Genomic DNA, 24,335 nt, shown 5'->3' with positions numbered 1-24,335 from the left:
ATCATTCTTATGAGCCCACATTATAACCACTTATTTGGAAGTAAAAACCAAAACTAACAGTGTTTTCCCAAAAAGTTTACTTTAAACATATGTAAAATGTTACGGGCGGGTTTATTAAAAATCTGTTCTCCTGGCAGCTCATGTTGTACGCAGTTATTTAATGCCAGCAAAAATTAATCAGAATTTAATAAAAAGTGGTGAATTTAAAATGTTATAACGGAATATTGTAGCACAATTTAAAACCATATGTCACAACCTCAAACTGAATCTCATGGTTTGAATTGAATTTAACTCTTAATGATTTCAACTTGTGGGCATTATTTTAAGTGGAATTTCAGTTTCTCAAAATAGACATCAGATTAATTTTCAATCTGTGAAATACAATGCAAATTTTCCATATTTAATTTGAACATTTCAAATTCAAAACTATTAAATTCAGTTTCAATTTGTGCCAGCACTAAAATAACTCCATAATGTTACTTCTCTTGCAATCCACAAGTGGCACCACTTGCCTAGATATCAATCATTTCAAATAAAATCTAGAAAATGTCATCACAGCCAGTACGAATAAATGAAAAAACATCCAAGTTATAAAAAGGCACATTTTCCCCTTTAGAGACTTCAGGCAATCCAACATATGTTTCCAACAATAGCACAGTAACACTGTTCGACCTGCGGCAGGATGAGATCTAGAGCACAGAGTCATAGTGAGAACTTTTAATAAGTTGCAGCAACTACTGTTTCAGCTTTAAGCTCCAGTTCTCATCTTTCCACATCATCAGTTTGGGCTTTAAGTTGGCTGATGCACAGAGACTCCCTCCCCACTGTTAGAACCCTGTTGTACAGGAGCACAAGATGGGAAAAGTGGGGGAAGTGAAAGAGTTGAAAAATCTCCACATATCTCAGGGACGAAATAGATTTACACACTGTCATCACCTGTGAACAGACAATTGAAACGCCTTTTTGTTTTTCTCTTCCAAAATCTCTTGTCTGCTCTTGTTACTTTAACTACCTGTGAAGAATGTGATCCATTACGTGTTAAAAGCATGTTTAGAATGTGTTAGGACTTGAAACCAAATAAATGTGAACGTTATGCAAGTACACTGATTGTCCTCCATTTTTCTGTCCATCTTTGACTTTTCTACTCAGAGGCCAAGGTGATCATAGAAGCTGATGTGGTGATATGGGCTCATTAAGGGTGTACAGCTTGACGCTGTGTGGAATGGGCTTTGCATTTGTTTGTCCCTGACCTGGTGCTCAGCACGCTCCAGTGTGTGTTTCACAGTGAGATACTGAATGAACCATTAGAATGAACTCAAAGTGTGTTTCAGCAAAACGTGCCAAATCAACTCATTTACTGCAAGTTATGGCAACATAGAGAAACTATTGTAGTACGATGGCTGCTGCTGTTAATAATTATTGATACGTTTAAAGGTCCAGTGTGTAACATTGAGGAGGATCTATTGTCAAGAACGGAATATAATATTTATAGCTATGTTTTTGTTAGTGTAAAATCAGTGTCGTAAGGTGCAGAAACTAATAACCAGACTAAAGCCAACCAAATGGGAACATGGTGCCGGAGGAATGAAGAGTCAGTGAGAGATGGCTGGATCTTAAGTGCTCCTGGGAGGCACTGATTAACCACGCCCATGGACAGAGCAAGGGGAAAACACACAGCCGGCCCTGCTAAGGCAGGAGGTGATCACACCGGTGGCTGTAGTTCAGGAGGTAAAGCGGGTTGTCCCCTAATCAGAAGGTTGCCGGTTTGATCCCTGGCTCCTCCCGCTGCATATTGAAGTATCCTTGAGCAAAATACTGAACCTCAAACTACTCTGATGCTGTGCATCGGTGGATGAATGTGGAGGAATGTTAGTTTGTGTGTTTGCTGGCCTTTGCCATCACTGTAGACAGATAGAGGAGATTTGGGGAGATTTCTTATGGTACATTTGTTTTGTATTGCTAGTTTGGGATTAATATATTTTATGTAGAATAATAATAATAATAATAATAATAATAATAATAATAAAAGTAACAATATTGTGTATTATATTATATAATAATATATATATTATATATATAATTAATAAGGTAGAATAAGAGCAGAGAAAACGCATAATAATGATAATCACTTTTTTTGTATCCTGGTTACGTAACTCTGTTACATGTAATCCATTACTCCCCAAGCCTGTACACAAAGTTATGACAACCAAACAACTATTTCAGTTTGTCACTTCCAAACAGCGCCAGAAAATATGAATGAATGAATGAATGAATGAGGGGTGAAGGGAGAAACTTATCTGGGAACATATTAGACTCTGTATTTTAGGGGCTGACTCCAGGTATCCTCAGGAGGCAAACGCAAAAAAAATGTTACAGCTTACAATTGTCAGCTCTACAGGTGGAAGATAATATCACTCACATAAACACACACCACAAATATCTACAAATGAAAAAAAAAACAGGCTGTTTAAACTACAGGTTGGAAGTAATGAAGCAGTGCATCATGGTTTTCACTCATAGTCCAGGATCAAGGCTAGGACTTATTAGCTTCCTTTACTGACACTTAATAGATAACTGGGATTCAATTAATATCACTGTCTTTGCTTTCAGATTAGATTATTTATTCAGAGCGACTCTAATGATAACGTTGATACACGCGCTGTTTAGTACAGACACAGATATGAGTGATTTACAGTTAAATCACTTGCTGCTTAAACACGTTATCGAACGATTGGAGCTACTTCTCAACCAACAACAGCCGGTGACTCTTGTAACATACAGCATTTAAATAAATGAAAGAGCTCTGGAGTTGTTACAAATGGAGGCCTGGGGGTAAATCAGCTAATGTGCCAAGAGCTTATGTCCCCAAATGTCAAACTAGTCACTGTCGGAGACCGGGTGCAAGATATCTATACTTAAGCTTGACGTGCACACAATGGTGACGCTACACACAGCCTGCAGATGTACACACATATGCACACACACACACACAGACACACACACCCTGCTTCAGGGTCTAAATGTAGTACATTACAGAAAACAAACTTAAAATTATTGAAATATTCTAAGAATATTATGAACATTTGATATTAAATGTTTTTCCACAGGGCTGGAGGAGCAAACTGATTTCTAACCAAACACAAACAGTAAACAGGCAGTTTTTCCTTGCCCCTGTCTCCAAGGTCTTGCTCATGGTGGTATTGTTGGGTCTCTGTAAATAATGTTATAAAGAGTTCGGTCTAGACCTGCTCTATTTGAAAAGTGTCCTGAGATAACTTCTGTATGAATTGGTGCTATACAAATTGAATTGAATTGAATTGAATTGAATTGAATTGAATTAAAGTACTACGGATATTTCTCTTTACCTATGGATCACAACTATGAAAAATAGCTGCCCCCATGTGACAGATCCACGGACAGACAGCTGGACTGTCTGTATTTCTGCCCCTCCACAGTCATGAAAATGACATCATCCTTATTGTCTGACTTTGACAGCAGAGACATTGGACGGCCCCTTAATATAATACCACATCAGCCATGTGCATTGCTAAAATTATACATAAGCCTAAACACCCAGTCAACCTCTCTCTCTACACACACACACACACACACACACACACACACACACACACACACACACACAGGTTCTGCTGTCAGTGAGTGATGGCTGTCAGTGGGGCTGCTGATTGCATCATGAGTGAGGAGCAGGCCGGAGGTCCAGGAGGCATCACTTTATCTTCTCAAGGCTGACAGAGTGGCTTTTGACAGGCTGTCCTAACCCTTCCTGCCCCCCCTAACAAGCCTCTAATCAGATCAGAGGCAGTCAAGGCTGCGGATCCCCCTGGGCACAACAACACCACTGACGGGGTGGGGGGGTGGCGGAAGTGAGGGATGGATTTTGTACATGATTATATAAGAGTGCGGGACCTGAGCCTCACTATCTGCTGGGAGACACGTTATCAGTGTGAAGGGTGTCTGTTTGCCTGCTGTGTTGGTGTTTCTGGTCTCACCTTGGCACAAAGCATCAGGCGCTGCCCTTCACGAATGCCAACCGCTGTGATTGTGTTATCTGTACTTAAAGTCCGAAATCCTCTTTGCCTTTGATAAAACACATAGATGTTTCATACGCAGTGATAAGACTCGAGCTGGACCTCAGACTCACAGTGGGACCACTGCTTTCATCACAATCATAGATGTAGTATAAATGTATAATATGTATTTTCAAAGGGATCCCTTGACCTCTGACCTCAGATATTTGAATGAAACCCACAAGTCTGCAGACAAACAGACTTTATGCTAATCCCACACACTTGTTTGCATGTGGTATAAATGTATTATTTTCACCTAGTTTATTTGAATATTTCTGCATACTGGGGCTCATAGACAGTACTTGAATTGCATGAATTGGGAATGACTGAGATACAGACTTGATGCCACCCCTGTATAAGTCAGTTCCCCACTTGTGCTACGCCAGTCAAAAAAGTCTGAACACACCCCTGTAAAAAAACATGCAATTTAATTTCAACAATCTAAACTCAAGGCAATTGTCTCACATTGTCAGTTGTTAAATCTAAATCAAAAAGTTGATGCAGTTATAAAAAGTCTGGTCTTCCAAAATTACAACTGAAAATAATATAATAATTATAACATAATGAATAACAACGATAATAAATCTGCCTTAATTTAAAAAGGACCATACAGGTGATTGCAATTACAATTACTAACGGATTGCCTATATTTCACATTACATCCTTGTATTCCATTTTTCCAAAGCATACAGTGCGTGCTCATATTGATTTCCTTGCAGAAGTCAGTGGGTTCAGGTTAATTCAGTACACTGTGAAAATCATTTTGCTGACAAGCGCGTCCGTCACTTGTTGTCAAGTTGCATTATTGTTGTGTGGTAATGCAGCGGGGACAAAAGAAAACTGACTGCGTTGTGTTAAGGACATCGGACATACAGAGCTCACAGTATAGGCGCAGGACGAAACACCATGTCATTATTTGCTGAGTGGCACCTACACATGTTAAAGTAACTCAGTGATCTTCTCAAACAACTAGTGCTAACTACTATCAGCTAATGGACTCTAATGACACTAATTTATTGCTATACTCACTTTTTGGTAACACCTGTGACTACCATACATACATCATGTCAAAATGGCTGCTGTGAAAAAGGCCTATTGCTTCTGCTTTCTGATGTTGCTACTGCTCAGAAGTATTAATCTGCCACTAGCATTGCCAGCTGACACGTTGAACAGCCTACATTTTCTGCATACTGAATAACAGTGTCGTGCCTGGCTTTCTTTTAATTATTTTGAAGACCCCCTCCAGACATGTATTAAGATGTCTGCTTGGAACAATCGTGTGTGCCTGATATGTTTTTTGTATAATTTCCACATTAAAATCCTTAAAAAGCCATCCCCTCCTTCTACCTCATTTAAACTTCCAGAATCTCTGAATATACAAATGTTGTTCATTTCTAAAGTTTTCCTGCTGGACACAAGATGTCTCCTACTTCACTGTAAAGTCCATTCTCAGTGGATGTGCACTGGTGGCTTTAAGTTTCTACATCACACTGTACAAGTTGATACTGGACCAGGACTGACTTCCTGACTATTTGTGATGTTTTTGTCAGATTTTCAATGAGCTCAGAAACTTTCCACTTTCAGCTGATGAATGTGAAAATATCCTTCTAGAGTCAAACTGCACATACAGCATTCAAACAGAACACTGTAGGAACACGAAGAAACACTGATTTCTGACTGGAGGGAAACTTTAATATTTACTGTATTTGCCAATAATACAATATAATTGATTGTCCCTGGACCAAATAACTGTAAATACTTCATACGTGACTGTGATACAGTATGGTGACTGCATTGTATCTAAGAGAAACATGGCCATGTGCTGCTTTTAATTATGTTTCTACTATAATGTTTGTATTTAGTCATTTTTCCCTGCGTAGCGTACATACTGAGAAGCACTGTGTCAATACTATGGTTTGTTATTTCAATGAATGACCTTGTTTCAGTTACGAAAATGTTCTGCGTCACAGAACAGTTCTGACATCAAATCTATGGGGTTGTCCAAGTTAGTTGATTTAGCCGGCTAAGTTGTTTGAAGAATATTTTGTACTGTGTGATGAGAATACGCCAGTGTGCCTGTGCATGACTTATATCCAGTTATAAAAGATGCTGTGCCTTTATGTTTGACTTTGGTTAAGCTGATATGTGATGTTGAAGGACTGTAGCAGTTAGGCTGATGCTGTAAATGATCTTTATTTTGGATTCATGCATCCAAAATAGAATATACACCCTAAAATAGTAACTGTAGGTAAGTATTTCTGCAATATTGCAATAATGATGTGTTCTATCCTTAATTTTTCAAATATTTGTTTCAATATTTTTATTATTATAGTTGTGAGGCATGTCAACACATATGGAACATCTAGTTTGTACAAGCCAAGCAATTATAACAAAGCATCAGAGCGTACTGTATAGTGACAAAGTGAAACAGAAAATGACCAACATTTATCACACATGAAGAATCTGAAAGGAATTCCTGAAGCTTAATGATTATTGATTGTAAAATGATTGACACGACAAATACATAAAATAATATCTTGTTCTCGCACACTTTAACATAGTAGGTGGCGGTAAGTCTATGCCAAATAAATAAAAAAAAAAGACAAAACACGCAATAAAAAGTTAAAGCCCCTACAAGGAACTTTCATTTTGTATTGATTCTATTCTGAAATATACACAGTAGGCCTATATCTCAGCATTTCATTAATTGCTGTGAAAAAACTGAATGAAATTGGGGTTTTTAAAGTTTAGATTATTATTTAAGATCTAATCTTTGAAGACCTGAACACAACCTATATTCACGGAGCCTTTACTCTCGGATAAACAGCCTTGTTTGGCCAACAATGGCCAAGGGACAGGGAGAAGTCTGTATGATTGTTAAAAATAAAGAAAATACAAACCTCAGATGTAGGTTATCAGTCATACACAATTCCTTAAATAGTTAATCAATAAATTCAAATTCAATAAAAAAATATAAATGTAAGTTTGATAAATCAAATTTTATATTCAATATTCCTATTTTCAATGCAATGATTAACTGCTTTAAACTGTAGACTGCAGTAAAACCTCTGGAAAAGTCATATCACTGCAGTTGCCCCCCTGCCACAGAGATCCTCAGTTAATCAGTAAACTCATGTCTCTCATTAGGTTTTAAGTGCAACTCAAAATCACAAAGACACAGTTCAGTTCTACAGTGCTAGATTTATTGCATGACAAAAAAATTGGTTTGCCATGAATTTAGTGAAGGTTTTTATTGCACTGATGGTGCAGCGCATGTTGTATATACAATGCCAAGCACCACAAAAGTGCTCGTCCCCACAGGCATGTATAGAAGGCACGGGCCTATCAGACATCTAATGTAAATGACATTTTAAAAAAAAGTTAAATAAATATGATAAACCATATAATGAACGTAGTGGACCCCTGGAGTTGTGTAACTGGTGTTACTGTGTAACAAAAAAATATTATTTTGAAATTGTCGTTTGTGTGTAATTATAAAGAGTTATGTTATAATGTGGTCTAACTTTAAGTTTCTGTGGAATGACCTAAAACAAGTAAATCAAATCAAATATTAAGATGTTCATCACAACATTCTCTGCAGCTGAAGTAGGGTTCAGGGTAGAATGTAATAAGAAGACCACCCACCCACCCCATCCCTGTCGTACAAACACACATTAGTTTGGTTTTGGCCTACTGTATTTACGTCAGTCAGGACACAAGTCAAGGCTAGAACTGGCTGTGCAGCTCTGCCGAAACTCTTCCACTTTGGCGTCTCCTGGCTCGTGTTAGCAGAGCGTGCGCTCCACTCTCCTGAAGTGTGCCTTCACCAGGTGTGGTCCTCCTCCGTCTGTACTCCGCCCCTCCTCCCTCCCCCTCTCCCTCTCATCTCGTTCCCCTTGACCCTGACCCAATGTGACCTCGACGCCGATAACGGGAGAACAGCCCTGCCATTCCTCACCCCTCGCCAACTGACACACTTCCAGAGGGGGGTGACCTTGTTCCCTCACATTTCTCTGATGCCATTTCCTCTGTGCTCCTGAACATTTTCTTTCCCTCTGCCTTTCTCCACTCTATATTAATGACCAATCCATGACAGAGCAACACAGATAAATGGTGAGTTTTCTATTCTACAACTATTTGCAGTTGACATAACATAACAGTGAGTAGTCCAGCTCATACCATCTTCTCTTGTGTACAAATATAAAGAAGCAAAAAATATAATCTGGCAAAAAACCTGGTGGGCTGTGCATTAAGTTTGGTAAGAACAATGCAGTGGTAGAGCAGACGGGAAATTTCTGCACCAACACCTTGTGAAGCAGTAGTAAAATGAACTGGAACAAAAGCCTGGTGGTGGACTTTGTTGGAGGGAAATTTGGCAGCAATCTGCCACGACAATTTTATCTGGTTGTCAGCAGACATGTATTCTTATCAGACAGTGACAGAATCATGCAACCAGATGCTAAGCTAAGCAGGGTAGAACAAGGGTAGAATTGTATGGAAGAGAAAGAGTGTCAAAATTGCACACCTGATTAAGATACATTATAACGGAATAAGTCTGTATGATACAGTGAGCACCAACATTTATTTTTAACATTGATTTCTAATTAAAAACTGGGTGATATTTAGTGTAAGACCTCTCTTTACCATCTTTTCAAGCAGCTATAATGCAGTTACAACAATGTGTCACAAAACACATTTTATGTTCAGTTGTAGGTTGACACAGAGACAATATTGATTAGTGTGAACGTCTCTAAAGTCATATTGCACTGCTAAGAGAAATGTAGTCTACAGGAAGACGTAAGTAAGTATGAAAGATATGTAAAAATGTTTAATTAAGGTAAGAAAGATCATTTGACGTGAACCTTTAAAAGTTTGAACAGAGTTTCTATGTGAATGTATGGATGCATGGGAAGAGCTTGAAGACAAGTGGAATTAAAGGTTTTTTATTGACTTTTGAACATTCCGTCCATTATTTTAAATGAGGAATTTTTCCTGGGAAAACCAGGAATATTTCAGAAAGTATGAAGTATATGAAATATAAGAATACCTTTGAGCTGAACAGTTTGACGTTTGAATGAAGTTTCTACAATGACAAATGTGGACGGAGTTAAGTGCCAAAAAATGAGGTGGAAAAAATTTGTAGAACATATGGCTGTGAATGCTTTCAGTATTCAGTGAACCTGAATGATACATGGCCTGTGTGAAAGGAATAGGTATTAACTGCTCTGACTGTGTTATAGGCATGGGCGAGGCTAGTCTTTTAGGGGTGCTGAAGCATCCTCTTCTCACCTGCACCGCTCAGTAGGTACTGGAGTCTAGGCACTGTTAGCCCGGTTAGCTCCGTTGGCGCCATTAGCGGGGCTACAGTGAAACTGGAGCGGTCCGTTTATTAAACAAAAACAGCAGCGCGACAAATAAATTGCGTACCTGCGTAAACGTGTGTCCCTGTTGTTAAAGTTTATCGTTACTTTGAGACTCATTTTAACAATCGGGGTCACGTAAACAGTATGCCACGCGCATCTTTTCTGGTCAGTTGTCATGGAAACATGAAGCCCTGCCAGTGGCGCAGCGTTTGTGAAAAGAGTGAAAACAAACAACATATCACTGTATACCAGCAGTATGTGTGAAAACACTCACTGTGGCTTTTTAAATGAATTGTTATTTATTCCTAGATTTATATCTGGTATTTTTCAGTTGTGTCTGACTATCAAACTAGACAATGAAATAAAGTTAAATGTTTTTCTTTTGCTGTTTTCATTCATGTTTTACAGAGAGAGAGAGATTAACTCTCCCAAAGTAGAGTGTATTGCCTGCATACATGGAAGAGCCAAATGGGGATTCAGGGGAAGTACTTTCAAAGATTTCCCTCTCTTTCTTTTTTTATATCTTTACTTTCTAAGTATTTTCAAGACCTGGGTAAATAATCTGGATTTTTTGGATTTTTCTAATCTAATCTAATCTAATCTAATCTAATCTAATCTAATCTAATCTAATGACTGTTGATACAAAAGGAGGCATGTGGGGTTCACGGTCAGGAAAAAAATCTGGTTTTGGAGTTAGTTGAACCAATGTTAAAATGATAAAGTTATTTTTCAATAGATATATTTTTTGTTTTTGTGTTTTTTGGTGGCAGTGGGGCTCAGCACCCCTAAAGCTCTGACCCTAGAATCGCCCCTGGTTATAGGTATCCCCAGAAATCATGTCCTTAGTGTGCCTATGAATGTACTGTACTCCCTGACTAACTGGGGGTCAATTGGACCAACATATGCCCCCTGACATCCTGGATTTATTTGCATGGATTGATAAATTTGAATCTTGATTGGAATAGATAAGGAAAGACACTATTAATTTTGCTTTAGTTCACATTTTGCCACTGTGTTTTGAAAGTAAATGCATTTATAACGGCCTTTCTCTCGTTCTTCAGTCTGATTTCTGCGGTTTTGTAAAGGCCCCTTTTATGACAGCTAATTACCAACCAGCCTGCTGTGGCCTTGAAAATGAATGTGAATCTGGCATAAATCTACACTTCAACATCTGGTGTCCACAAAATAAAATCTTCCAGCACCGTGCTTGTAATGTAATAAATTCATGTTCAACATAAATGGTGATAAGGCCGGCAATTATCTGGCGAGGAAAAGAGATTTAACGAAACCAAAAAGAGTCCGTTTCATTTCCCATTTTGAGTTGTTATCAAATGCATGCAAAAACTTTTTAAGATCTCTCTCCAAATTCTCAGAGGGGAGTGTGGGTCAAGGATTATTTGAAGGGGGTTTGGATAGAGTGTTTGGCATGGTTCATGGCAATATTTGCACTGTAAGATGTCTGCAAACTTGCAAATTATTTCAGACTCTAAACATTAATACAAATTGAAGTGTGTGTGTGTAAATGAATGTGTGTATATACTTTGATGGTCTGCTGTGCTACTCTGAGTGAATGCATGATATTGCAGATTAAATAATTAATAAATAAATAGATATATTAATAATAATATATATAAATGTTCTTTCTCTGTGCCATAGAGCTCCATTGTTGTCCAAAAACTATTAAAAACATATTTGTTAGCCATATTTAAAGATTTACTGGGATTAAAAAAATGGTTCTGGACTTTTGACTTTTCATACTTCCACCACAACAAAGTAGAGCTTTGATCTGACCCGTGCCTGACCCACAAACACAGTTTTAGGCCCGAGCCCAACCCAAACCTGCTTAAACAATTACTTAAACAATTATAATAATTTAAAAAGTTTATTACAAGCTAAAATAAAACTATATTGTTCATAATCTAATGCAAATTATTATCAAAATGAATACATTCAAACACATTCTCTCATTAAATACAGTCATATGCATTATTAATTATCATTTATAAATCTCACTCTGTCCGAGCCCAGCCCAAGCCCTACCTTTAGTCAGGTACAGGTTGGGTTCGGGCAGAGAATCAAAGCTCTATAACAAAGTAAATCATCAACAAACTACTAGTGTATACAACGATGAGTATACAACAGCTGAATATCCTATAATAATTTCACCATGGTTATTTTCCTATGTGTTAATAAGATAACTATGAGTATTTATTACCACATGCTTTACATTACATTATACAGGTGTTTGTATTTTTCATGTTCCACTCACTGTGTACTGACAAAAAGTTCTATTATAGGCAGTAAAATTCAGGAAGACTAGAAAGGCTCTATACAAGTACAGGTCCACATTTTTTTACTGGAGCAACATCATTTAATTGATGTCCCTTTTCTTCTTTTTCCTTCATTGGATCCTTGTGTAAAAAGAAGCTCTGTAAAGGACATCTAGCTGATCACAGTAGTTGTGTTAGTTAGCATATTAGAATATATAATTAAATTGACAGAATCAGTTACCATAACTTTTTTCTTCCTTTTTATATCAGCCTCATTTATAAAGTGGCCCTTGGAAAGCTCCCGCTATATACTCCAGATGGTCGAGTCACCCTCATCAGAGAGAAAAACTACACTTGTGGCTGAGAGCCACAGACAGGGTAGGGAGGTCAGACACTAGTAAGAGACAGACTAACACATTGTTGGTTTTGGTCTTTTCATGCAGTTTGTAGAAAGTATGAAAGATATAGTGTTATACTGGCTTTGTAGGCTCCTTCAGTCAAACATTAAAACTATTCCCCTAAAAGCTCCATTGTCTTCGTATTTGAGGCAAACTTTTTATTGGAATTATTTTTATTATCCACTATCAACAGGAAAAACAATTCTGTTTTTGATGTTATTTTATCAATCTTACTTTATTCCCTCTTATGTGCTTAATAACTATATAACCACAAGTGTCCTATAAAATATAAAACTGACATACATCGAATCAGATCGTTCGTATATATATATATATATATATACACATACATATATACACATACATACACACATATATACATAATATACACACACATATATATACACATATATACATACACATATACACATATAAATATATACAAATAAAGTATATATATATATATACACCCACATATATACATATATACACACACATATATATATATATAAGTACTAATACATATTGGTACTAGTTTAGTATTCTTTCCTTTCCTTATGGGCACTTTACTAATATGTAGATACCAGGTAAATACCAGGTAATTAGAAGACTGTAAAATAAATCTATCTTGATTTAATTTAATGATTTTCACCTTGTATTTTCTTACTGAGTATACATAGTGTACCTTGAAATGGTTGATTTGATAAACTAAAAGTATTATGTTCTTTCCCGGTACTAAATGATTACTTACTAGTATATCTTTAATGTGTTTTTATGTTTAGTAAGTAATATGTACCTACTGGGTAATAACTAAGTACTTACTAACCATTTATTTGGGTACTTTTCTTTTTTACTTTAATAGGATATTTTTACCATCTAGTTTACTATGTTTTCATGTATTCAGTTCAATTCAGTTAAAAACTTTGTACTTACAATCCTTAACTTATACTTGCTTACTTTACTTGTACTTGTTTTTTGTAAGTTTCCATGTATTTATTAAGTAATAACTTGACTGTATTTTGTTACCTAGTAAATACTAGGTAATCAGTACACTGTCAAATAAAGAATCACCAATTATCTTGATTTAATTTCATGCATTCCACAATGAGATCTTTTTGCTTGACTCAAGCTAAGAGTTCCATTAATTAGCACCATAGTTCCTTCATAACCAATATGTTTCTGAGCACAGACATGTGAATCTGAATGTGTGCTTCATTCCAGAGCTGCTGCCCGCTGTGATGGATTACCACACAGGAGATATATTTAAGAGCGAGCAAGGTTGCAATTGAGTTTAGCCTTAACTAACTTCCTATTGTTAACCACACACAAAAGCCAAGTTCTGAGGGGGAGCACTGTCAAGAATAGGGGCTGTTCAAAATCAGGAACCTCGTCAAGGGCAAGAGGTGGTGATTTATTATGTAGCCCACCCCCAACTCACAATCGCCCCACACCCTCACCCCCTGCACAACTGCTGCTGTACAGCTCTTACAGCTCAGCATCATCCAGTACACTGCTCAGATGAGTTTGGTATTCACCCTCCTCACAGAATTAAAAGGTTAAAAATACCTTTATGATTACAGTACAGTGCCGCAGAATTTTGTTTTTGTAAATTTAAAAAAAAGAAAATGGTCCAGTGTGTAACATTAGGAGGATCTATTGTCAGAAATGGAATATAATATTCATAGGTATGTTTTCATCAGTGTATAATATATATTTTTATATATATATAAAAACAGAACTATTGTGTTATGTTGGTGTTTTAGTTACCTTAGAACGAGCCATTTTTATCTATAGAGGGAGCGGGTCCTCTTCTAGCAGTTCACCTTGTTGAACCACCATGTTTCTACAGTAGCCCAGAATGGACAAATATAATAGACAGAGTTTCCGGGTCTGAAAAAAGAAGCCAATAAGGAAGCGTCTTAAAACCTGCATTCATTGTAAATTCCAGCAGGGGGAGCTCCATTGGCTGCAATAACACAGTGATCCCATTCCATGTTAATGGAAAAGAGTCAACTTGTCACTTCATTTATGAGCTCAGTAAACAGTTTCTTGATGAGTTTATGGTCTCAATTGCTAGTTTCAGTCTTCTTCCATACAGCATTATGTTCATTTAGTAAATGATGGTCCAATTTAGAGTAAGATAGCGATAAAGTTGCGTATGCTTTTGGGTGGGGCTACTTTTTGATTGACAGGTCACTCTCAGTGAGTCCGTCCAGCACAGCGCACAAAACTCAGATCAAACTGTCAAACTAGGCAGTGCTGATCAAATACAAAGCTAGATTCTGTTACTGCGTTGCCTATTTCTCGCTAAAAAAAGGTTCAGAAACATATTTTAGTGTATGTTTGTCTGTAATACGAGATCGTGTTTGATCATGCTAGCCACCGTTGTTTCCTGCTACGGACGAGTCAAAACTGTGCAGCGAATGAGCGCAGATCAACTTGCAGTACATCATGTCTGCTGGCCTGCGCTGGCTCTGTGTAACTGTCATGGCGGTGGCCAAAATGCCGAATTCGAGGCTTCGAAATGGCACAAACCAATAGGTGACGTCACGATAGGTTCACACTTGGGACAAACCAAACCCTGGTTCTAGGATAGGGCCTCTTACGTTTTTTGCAGCCATTGTAGTTTCCCCTATCGCTTGGAGGGTGAGAACTGCTAAATTCCACTAAATCCTACACACCAGTCCTTTAAGAATATCTGGTTAATGAAAATCTGGCCTAATTCAAATTTAGAATACAGGATGTTTACTTGTAGCAGAGTATTTTTACACTGTGGTATTTGTATTTTTACATCAGTATAGGATCTTAATACATCCAGCGTGATTAATTTTCTGTGGAACTTTCTCATTTACCTATTCTCCCAGAAGCTGGAGGATGAAGAAACTCCGGCTCTGTATCACAATCCATGTCAATATTGAACAATGTGTAAACAGGATTACTTGACAGTAAAGAGTTAACCAACACTTGTAACTGTCATGGCCATGGCTGTGCCTCTGTTTTGCTGCCTTGTAACCTCAATAATTTCTACATCTAAGCCATCAACCCGTCTGTTAGACCCCATCCCATCCCCGATTTTCTGTCAGGATTTAGAGTTCATCACAGCACAGAGACTTCTTGAATTTCCCTCGGGATAAATAAAATATCTATCTATCTATCTATCTATCTATCTATCTATCTATCTATCTATCTATCTATCTATCTATCTATCTATCTATCTATCTAGAGACAGCTCTAGTTAAAGTTAATAATGACCTTTTGATTGCTTCCAACAATGGACTTGTCTCTGTACTTGTACCATTGACCATAATATTCTTTTACAGAGACTTGAGCATCAAATTGGCATTAAAGGAACCGCACTAAGCTGGTTTAAGTCATATTTATCAGATCGTTCTCAGTTTGTACATTTTAACGATGAATCTTCAATAAATACTACAGTTAGTCATGGAGTTCCACAAGGTTCTGTACTTGGACCAATTTTAAGGAGCTAAAAACCTGGATGAGCTGCAATTTTCTGATGTTAAACATAAAAAACTAAATTCTTGTACTTGGCCCAAAAAAAGACTCACTGTCTAAAGATATAGTTACTCTAGATGATATTACCTTGGCCTCTAGCACCACTGTCAGGAATCTTGGAGTTATCTTTGCTCAGGACATGTCATTTAATTCCCACATAAAGCAAACCTCTAGGACTGCCTTTTTTCATTTACGTAATATTACAAAAATTAGACACATCCTGTCACAGACGGATGCAGGAAAACTAATCCATGCATTTGTTACTTCTAGGCTGGATTACTGCAACTCTTTATTATCAGGCTGCCCCAATAAGTCCATTAAGATGCTCTAATTAATTCAGAACGCTGCAGCACGAGTACTGACAGGAACTAGGAAAAGAGATCACATCTCTCCTGTACTAGCTTCTCTGCACTGGCTCCCTGTAAAATTTAGAATAGAATTCAAAATCCTCCTCCTCACCTATAAAGCTCTTCATGGTCAGGCCCCTTCATATCTTAAAGAGCTCATAGTACCCTATTACCCCACTAGAACACTACGTTCTCTGAATCCTGGGCTACTTGTGGTTGCTATAGTCTCTAAAAGTAGAACAGGAGCAGGAGCCTTCAGTTACCAAGCTCCTCTCCTGTGGAACCAGCTTCCAGTTTTGGTTGGGAGGCAGACACCCTCTCCACATTCAAGAGTAGGCTTAAGACGTTCCTCTTTGATAAAGCATATAGTTAGGGCTGGATCAGGTGAGTCCTGAACCATCCCTTAGTAATGCTGCTATAGGCCTAAACTATCAGGGGATTTCCCATAATGCACTGAGCTCCTCTCATCCTCTCCCTCTCTTTCTGCAATCATTCATGTCCCATTAATGCATGTTACTAACTTCACTTCTTCCCCAGAGTTCTTGTGCTTTCTCATCTTGCAGGTTCTCATGGATCCTGGTGGAGCCTCCTGCCATGGTCCTGCTTGACTCCCATTGCTAATGTTACTGAAATATTATTATTATTATTATTCAGTCCGGTTTGGTCTAAACATGCTCTATTTGAAAAGTGTCCTGAGATAACTAATGAATTGGCGCTATACAAATAAAACTGAATTGAATTGAACTGAATTGTGTTTCCCTGTTTATTTCCCTATGTCTCTTATGTATCTGTCTCTGTGTGGACATGGTCTCCCTTCTCACTCAGGCTCCTGGTTCTCCTCTCTTCACACCTGCTTGTCCTCTGCAATCTGAACACCTGCCTCCCATCAAGCTATCACCACCTGACCTGCCTGTCTGCCTGCCTGCCTGCCTGTCTGCCTGCTTACACCAAACTTACACCTGGTTTCCCTGTCTAGGGGATTACCTGCCTGTCTGCCCATCTCACCATCTCAAACCCGTCACCCAGCTCTTATCCCTGGCATTCCACTGCCAAGCCTCCACATGGATTTGTTCCTCTTCACTTTAACCCCAAACTGCAGCCAGCCACCTTTTCACCTCTCTTGCTGGTATTAACAATAAAATACTTGTTTTGACCTCAGCTGCTTATCCAGTGTCTGCATTTGGGTTCATCTTAAACACGTGACAATAACTTGTATTAGTCTTGAATGTTTGATCTGATAAAAAACTGCAGTGTTCTATTATGTGCTCATCATACTGGCTCACACAAAAGGAAATGGAGGAGTGACTCACAGCTGCAAAACTTAATAGACCTTTTTAACAGCAGCCATTTTGACACTGAGGTCAAACAGAGTCAGGGTGCTGCTACTGTGCATGTATCACTGGTAACACCTGTGTTTACCCTACTATTTCATGTCAAAAGGTCTATTGTGGATGGTGGTGAAAAAACTCTTCATCAACACCCTCTGTCACGTTACAAATGTCTTTATTTGAATTCATCCAAGTGTTTGTTCAAAAATGGTTCAAAGTGTTTATTAAGTGGATATTGTTCTATTTAATACAATGGATTATGTGTACAGATGAAGATGCTGGATACTAATCCATTACTTAACTGGCCCACCATTAAGTTTCAGTTTTGATCCTCTGAGGAAAAAGGTTTGTGCACCCCTACTCTAGATTGTTGCCTGTTGCTTGATACTTATTTATTTAGGGGAAACAGCATGTAGTTCAAGCTTCACTGAAAACATCACTTGCTTTTTGACTTATTATCTACTATTAATGACTTGATAATTATAATTACAGTCAGTTTTTATTCCATATTTACATGTTGTGCAGATGTTTAAACATGTATATTGGCTGGATTTGTAATGTATTGTGGTTTAGTGATTAAAAAAAAAAAAAAAAAAAAAAAAAAGTGTCAGCCAGTGGTTAAAACATGCCAGCAGGGGGCATGAGTCAATCAGTTCACAGCTATGATTTATTATCCTGTTCAATCAATCCACCACTCAGTGCAGCGCTAATACGGGTCAGTTGATATGCAGAATTCCTTTTCTTGAGTACATTTTAAGAAGCTGCGTGTTACGTGGATCAGAGAGATAGATTAGGATTTTTTGTTTTGACCTTGTAGGATGACACAGAGGAAAACCCCTGCCATGTCTGCTTTCTCTCCATGCTATTGTAGTTGTTCTATTTAATTTCCCTTTTCTAAGTGGTTTGTTGTGGTTGCGCCCTGGCTTGGTCAAGGACAGACTCGGGGACACTGAATGCAGGCTACACAAAATCTCACTATTCTTCTTCTTTTATTGTGGAAAATGAAGCCCTGGTGCTGTCACCTGTTTACACTGCTCTCCTCTGTGGTATAAATTAACCAATTAGTAAAATATAAAGGTTGTGACAGTGTATCGCAGTTGGAAGACAGTGCTTTCTTGAGGATTTTACAATATTTTCATTGGTAAGGCCAATGATTGGTTCTCAGTGGTATTTGGTAATGTTCTCAATGGTATGAGGTGATTTATATAGAAGGTTATTAGTGTCAAAGACTATTGAGTAACCCCCCCAAAAAAGAAAGCAAACAGAAACATTCATCAATCTTCAGTTAAAATGTGAGAATGTATAGGAACAGATTCATATCACAAGCCTAGTTTTGAGGATGAAACCCTGATTTCGTCAACCCTGTCCCACTCCCAAGTCACATAGTAACCAGATGTTTCATATTTATTTTTGCTAACTTGACCAGAAGTTATGGATGTAACTCATTTATTCTTGCTAACTTGGCCCTGCATGTTGATAAATGATGCTAGATGGGAACCTACAGTATTATAATTTGAAATGGAAGGTCACTTACTATGCTGCAGTATTTAAATTCAATTACATTTTATTTGTATTGTGCCGCATCATAATAGGAGTTATGTCAGGACACTTTTCTAGACTGTATTCCTTATTAAATTATTTACAAAGACTCAACAATTCACACTATTTGATGAGTTGGGAGTGTTGATTTTGTGCACTATTGGTTCAAAATAGGTTATATAGGAACCAACAATAATAGCAACAGAAATAGTCATGGTGTGTTATATGTATAAATTCACTTTGGAGGTTATATGCTGTATATTTTACAGGCATGCCTATGGGAAAGCCTAAAGAAGTAGCCTGACACTCAATTGGACTAGCTCGAATCGACTATCAGGGTGGGTCTGACACTTAACTCAACGTTCAAAACCTGTAAACTGGAGTTTACATAGAATGGACAGAAACTGACATCTCTTAAAATCTGAAATTATTTCTGCAATAAGAACAATATGTAGATGTTGCTATCATAATTCTGTCCTTGTGGAACTAATACACTTGTCACTGCTTATTGTTCAAATCAAACAGAATGACTCGTTTGATTTTCATTTACACTTACTTGCTCAGTAGTTTTATCATTAATAAACTTCCATAGCTTGCTTGATTTAAATGCAAATGTTTTCTTTTTTCAAAAGATGAATACAGTTTCATGACAGAAGGCAGAATGCATTATTTAAGTGGCAACAAGCTTGTCAAAAATGGAGCGTTATGGTGTGAACTGTATGTTTAATATATCTGTTTTCATTGCAAATAGTAGTAGGCTATATAGTACATTTTTTCAGTGGAGGACAAATACTGGTTTTCTAATTTATAATCCTTAACCATATAAAGACATTTTTCAAAGCTTGTGACTCCAGGAGTTGTGCTGAAAAAGGGATGAATGATGAATTAAGACTTGCAGGGGGGTAGGAAGACAACAAGATATATATGGGATAAATGTATTTTCATGGGAATGATGAGACTTTTCAAAGCAAGTTTGCACAGCTATCCTTGTTAGGACATTCCATTGACTTCATAATTGTGTACAGCCTGACCCAGCCCCTTACCCTAACCTTAACCCTAACCAATTCATACCTACCCCTAACCTTAATCTAACCTCAATTCAAAAGAGTTCCCAAATAAACACTTATCTAACCCTAACCCAGTCAGTGACTTCACACTGTTGTAAACCTGAGAAAAATAGTTTTGTTTCAAAATGTTTTGCCACATTAGAACCGGCATCTGGTCCCCATGAGGACTAGTAGTCCCAACAAGGTCAGTGTTTAGAAAAAGTCCCCAGTAGGTTACTAAATGTGTGTTTTAATTCCATTCAATTCAATTTTATTTATTAGTTTTACTGGGTGATTAATACTGTAATTCTGTATTGATCATTTAAGATGAGCACCAGACTGAAACGCTTCATTAAACAGATGTACTGACGGCTAGGTAACACTAACAATTAGGTTTTGAGCCAATCTGCCTATTTTTGTACATTAATTTATAGCAATAGCATTGTGCTGTAAAATTCAATAAGCTGTGTTTCTTAATAGTTCAGTTTACCAGCAAACCAAGTACCGTAACATTACTGTGTTCTTCAACACAGAAGAAGGCAGCTTATTAACAAGCTATCAACAAGCTCCATATCTGAAATCTTACAAATTATCTTCAAATTCTGCACAACACACAAACTCATCCTGCAGCTTTCACCCAGAGTGATTGCAGTGCTATCTTCTTTTATCCACAAAGATCCTGCCACTCCAGCAGAAAATAGTTGTCAGTGTGGGGGTACAAAATGAACAAAATATAAATGATGAAGTCAAAACATGAGCCAGGCCTTAGCCCTTCCCCTTTATTTATTGTACAAATATATCTAGGAGACAGAGACAGAGCTTGTCTGATGCCAGGGCTCCACTGACCTGTAGCCACAGCACACTTGCAAAACAAAATCGTGCCAGAGACAAACAGCAGATAGGCCATATTTCTTGGTCCCAGTGACAGAGGGCCCGGCTCAGCAGGGGCCTCCTGCTCCAGTCAGCCTCGCTTGTTTTCTGGGCAGTGCTCCCTAATAGTCGGATGAGCAGATACAAGCTAATCGAGGACTTTGCACGGACTCTAGGAGGTCAGGGGTGAAACAGATTGATAGATGTCTTCCTGCATGCACCTTCTGCTGAGCAAACAACCTAATGGCAGAGATGTCCTGTGCAAGTCTTCTCTCTCACTTTGTCAGGGACAGGTCTTCATTTAGCTCACTAATCTTTGCATTAATTATATTATTATATTAAGTTTCTGCATCTGCTATCATTTACTAAAACTTGTAAAAATTATGAATGGGGGAAAGTGTAGCAATGGCTGATGACTGACAGGACATTATTGATTAATTATTGATTTAAAGTAGATTCAATGTAGACTCTCAGAGTAACCTTGCCACTAACTGTTTATAGAATTGTACATAAGGAAATGCTGCTGCAAGAGGCTACAAAAATTGATGGGAATTTTTTAATGAACCATCACCCCTGATTTGGCTCAGCTCATTAATAAGAGTTGGCTCTTTCAGCTCTTAGTACAACTTCTGACTTTTATAATTCAGCCAATATTAGCAAAGTTTTGATCTACTATGATTGGCATGTGTGCACATGTATTACTATAATTTCCCAAATACCATAATTTTACATTACCCTTGGTATAAAAACCTTTATGTACAAACATCAGACACAATTACCATCTGTATTGGATGATTTATTTATATAGAACTATGTTTTGTATGTTGGCAACTGGCGCAATATACAAAAGTTATTATCAAAGTGAGATGTTTCTGTATTGTATCTAACAAATATGTTGTAAGATCATCCTAGTAGTCCGTCTCTTTTAATAATTAATTAATTAATTAAAGAAAAAAAGGAATTGTCTCTCAGACAGGAGCCGACTCGTTCACACACAATACATCACTATCTTCTAAAACATGATCAACAATGAAAACTAATATATACAGTATATGTGTACATATATACACATGTGTTTAAAACCATGTGAAGAATGTCTGACTATTTCTGACAACATATGTTTTTGTTTGTATAAAAATGAGATACTTCCAATAATTAGGCATTTTCATCTTAGTGTCCTCAGGTCACCAAAGGGGGGTGCCAACTTCAGCACTGAGCATTTATTCATTTAACTTTTTCCACCCTAACCGCTTTATATATCTTCAACTTCAATGTCAAGCAATGTTAAAAAATGTGCACTTTTTAGTGCAGATTTCTCATTAGGAGAACTATAGTTCTGTGGTTTTAGGGGCGGAGCAAAATAACAGGGTGTCCATTGGGTGACATGGAGACTTTAAGGGGCTTATATTCTGTCAATATCAATATTCATATCATCAATACTTGCTTGGAAAAGCAAACAAAAGAATATTACATTATTGTGGCACATTACTAAAACATTGAATAAAGGTGGCATTAGAAATCAATAAATTGTTTTATTTTCAAATCTTCTGACATTTTTCCAGATACATGTCTTTTCATTGAACTTACCTATCACTGAGTCTAAAATGTGACCATAACAGATCATTAAAGTAATATCTGTTTTTTAGCATTTCAAATTAATCTAAATGAATGTGTTAAATTTGACAGCATTTGACACCAGACTGGGGTGGCCAGGCTTTTTTTTAGGGTTGGCTGTTGCCACCCTTCTAGATATGCCCCTGCCTGGTTGACCCAATTATTACCCATGTGCCTTGTGTAGACTGATTTCTTGTATAATTTATTTAGGGCATTTGTTAGATAACCAACCAAGTAGAGACATGGCAAGAAACAATGGAAATACACAGACTTGACTCTGAGAAAAAAGTGAAGCTGTCCTTCTTATACATTGTCTAATTGGGACAAATGGCATTAAAGGAAAGCCAAATGAACCGCATCTCGTCAAGGACAGTCAGGGGTCTGGAAGATTTTACCAAGAGTAATCGTCCTGAGACCATGAGGAAGTGGAGCCTGCAGATAGAGATACCTTCGCTTTTCTGTGGAGACTAAAGCCAGCTGACAGTCCAGAGAGTGACAGTTATCAAAAAGATTGAATGGATGTGAATGTTTTATGTTGACTTCCTCCTGTTTCCTGTCTTTAAAATCAGCAGTGTTCTAATAGCTGAGGACCCTCAGCTTTGTTCGTGTTTCCACACACTGACCCTCGGCAGCATGGCGGATCCTCAGCAGCCACCCACTGCTTCCTGCCTCAGCTATAAATAGACAGTTTGACTTTCCATAGCGCTTACCAAGCAAAATGCCCTGTCAGAGTCAATTATATTAATGCCAGTGTGTTTCATTCTGCTGAAACGTGCTGGTACAGTCAACCTGTGCAGATAAATATAGAGATCTAATGAATTGGCCTACATTGTTTCACTACCCAGAGTTAAAATAAACCGACAAGCACCATAAACAGAATCTATATAATGATGTATGCAGTGGTGTCAACCTGGGGTCCAGAGACCCCCAGGGTCATGGGTATCACACTCTATAATGTTAATCTGCCAATGTACAGTATAGACTGGAATAACTAAATATTATCAGACCAGGTTCAGTATGGTCCGTGGCCTGCAGGGGCGGATCTATAGAAATATTCATGGGGTGTCCAGTGGGTGGCATTAAATATGTATATTCTGATTTAATTTAAACAATCACATTTATAAATATTTGCCCCCAAATGACGATGTTTGAACTCAAAAACATTACATTATTGTGTCAAATTGTAAAAGCATTGAATAGAAATATCTAATTAGAAATAAATCTAAATTTTTTCAAATACATGTTTTTCCATTGAACTGAAAGCTATCGCTGCACTCTAAAAGTTAATTCAGTGGACCTGTTGTCACCACTTAATCAAATGCATGGTTGCAACATAAAACTTCTAATTTATTGATTTGGATAAACCTTTTAAACTAACATTATTTTTGACAAGTTTTAGAAATGTTTAGATTAGAAGCCTAATCAACTTAAAAAAACGTGTGTTTATGCTACCAATTCTAAAGTAAGGTGGTGGTAATTAAAAATATATTTGATTGTAGAGGAGATCTCCATGCAATACATTTGTTAATTTCATTAGAAGTTAGGTTGCATAAATTTTTTTTTGGTTGAGCCAAAGTTAGAGTGTGAGTCTATAACAGAACATTAAATTATTTTTTGCTTTTTAATATGTTATTTTTAAAATTATTCTAAATCAATTAGCTAAACTGTACAGCATTGAGAACCAGTGGCGTACAACATCTGTTAGGGCTATTTAGATTAATGCAAAAAGAATGTCCAACACCTAATTAGCATAATATGCAATATATATCCGAATTAATGCTAATAATGTGTATTCCAAATACAGTTGGCAGAGCTTTCGGTCGGGTGTATTAGGCAGAAAGTTATCTCGAATTAAAAGTAATTTGCAGAGCAGATGATAGTCAATAAAAAAATATCTTTTACAGCTTTAGCTGATGAGTTTATTCATTTGTTCTGCCAAACTTTTTGTGTCTATGTGTG

The 24,335-nt window shown here is 37.4% G+C and overlaps 1 protein-coding gene across 1 annotated transcript in view; it reads right to left on the bottom strand.

Moving 5' to 3' along the window:
• The window catches only part of LOC127375919 (uncharacterized), a 629,637-nt gene that overhangs the window by 71,796 nt on the left and 533,506 nt on the right, over positions 1-24,335 (bottom strand). The window lies entirely within an intron of this gene.

Source organism: Dicentrarchus labrax, unplaced genomic scaffold (assembly GCF_905237075.1).
Source record: "Dicentrarchus labrax unplaced genomic scaffold, dlabrax2021, whole genome shotgun sequence".
Lineage (NCBI taxonomy): Eukaryota > Metazoa > Chordata > Actinopteri > Moronidae > Dicentrarchus > Dicentrarchus labrax.
This window is presented reverse-complemented; position numbering and strand designations above follow the sequence as displayed.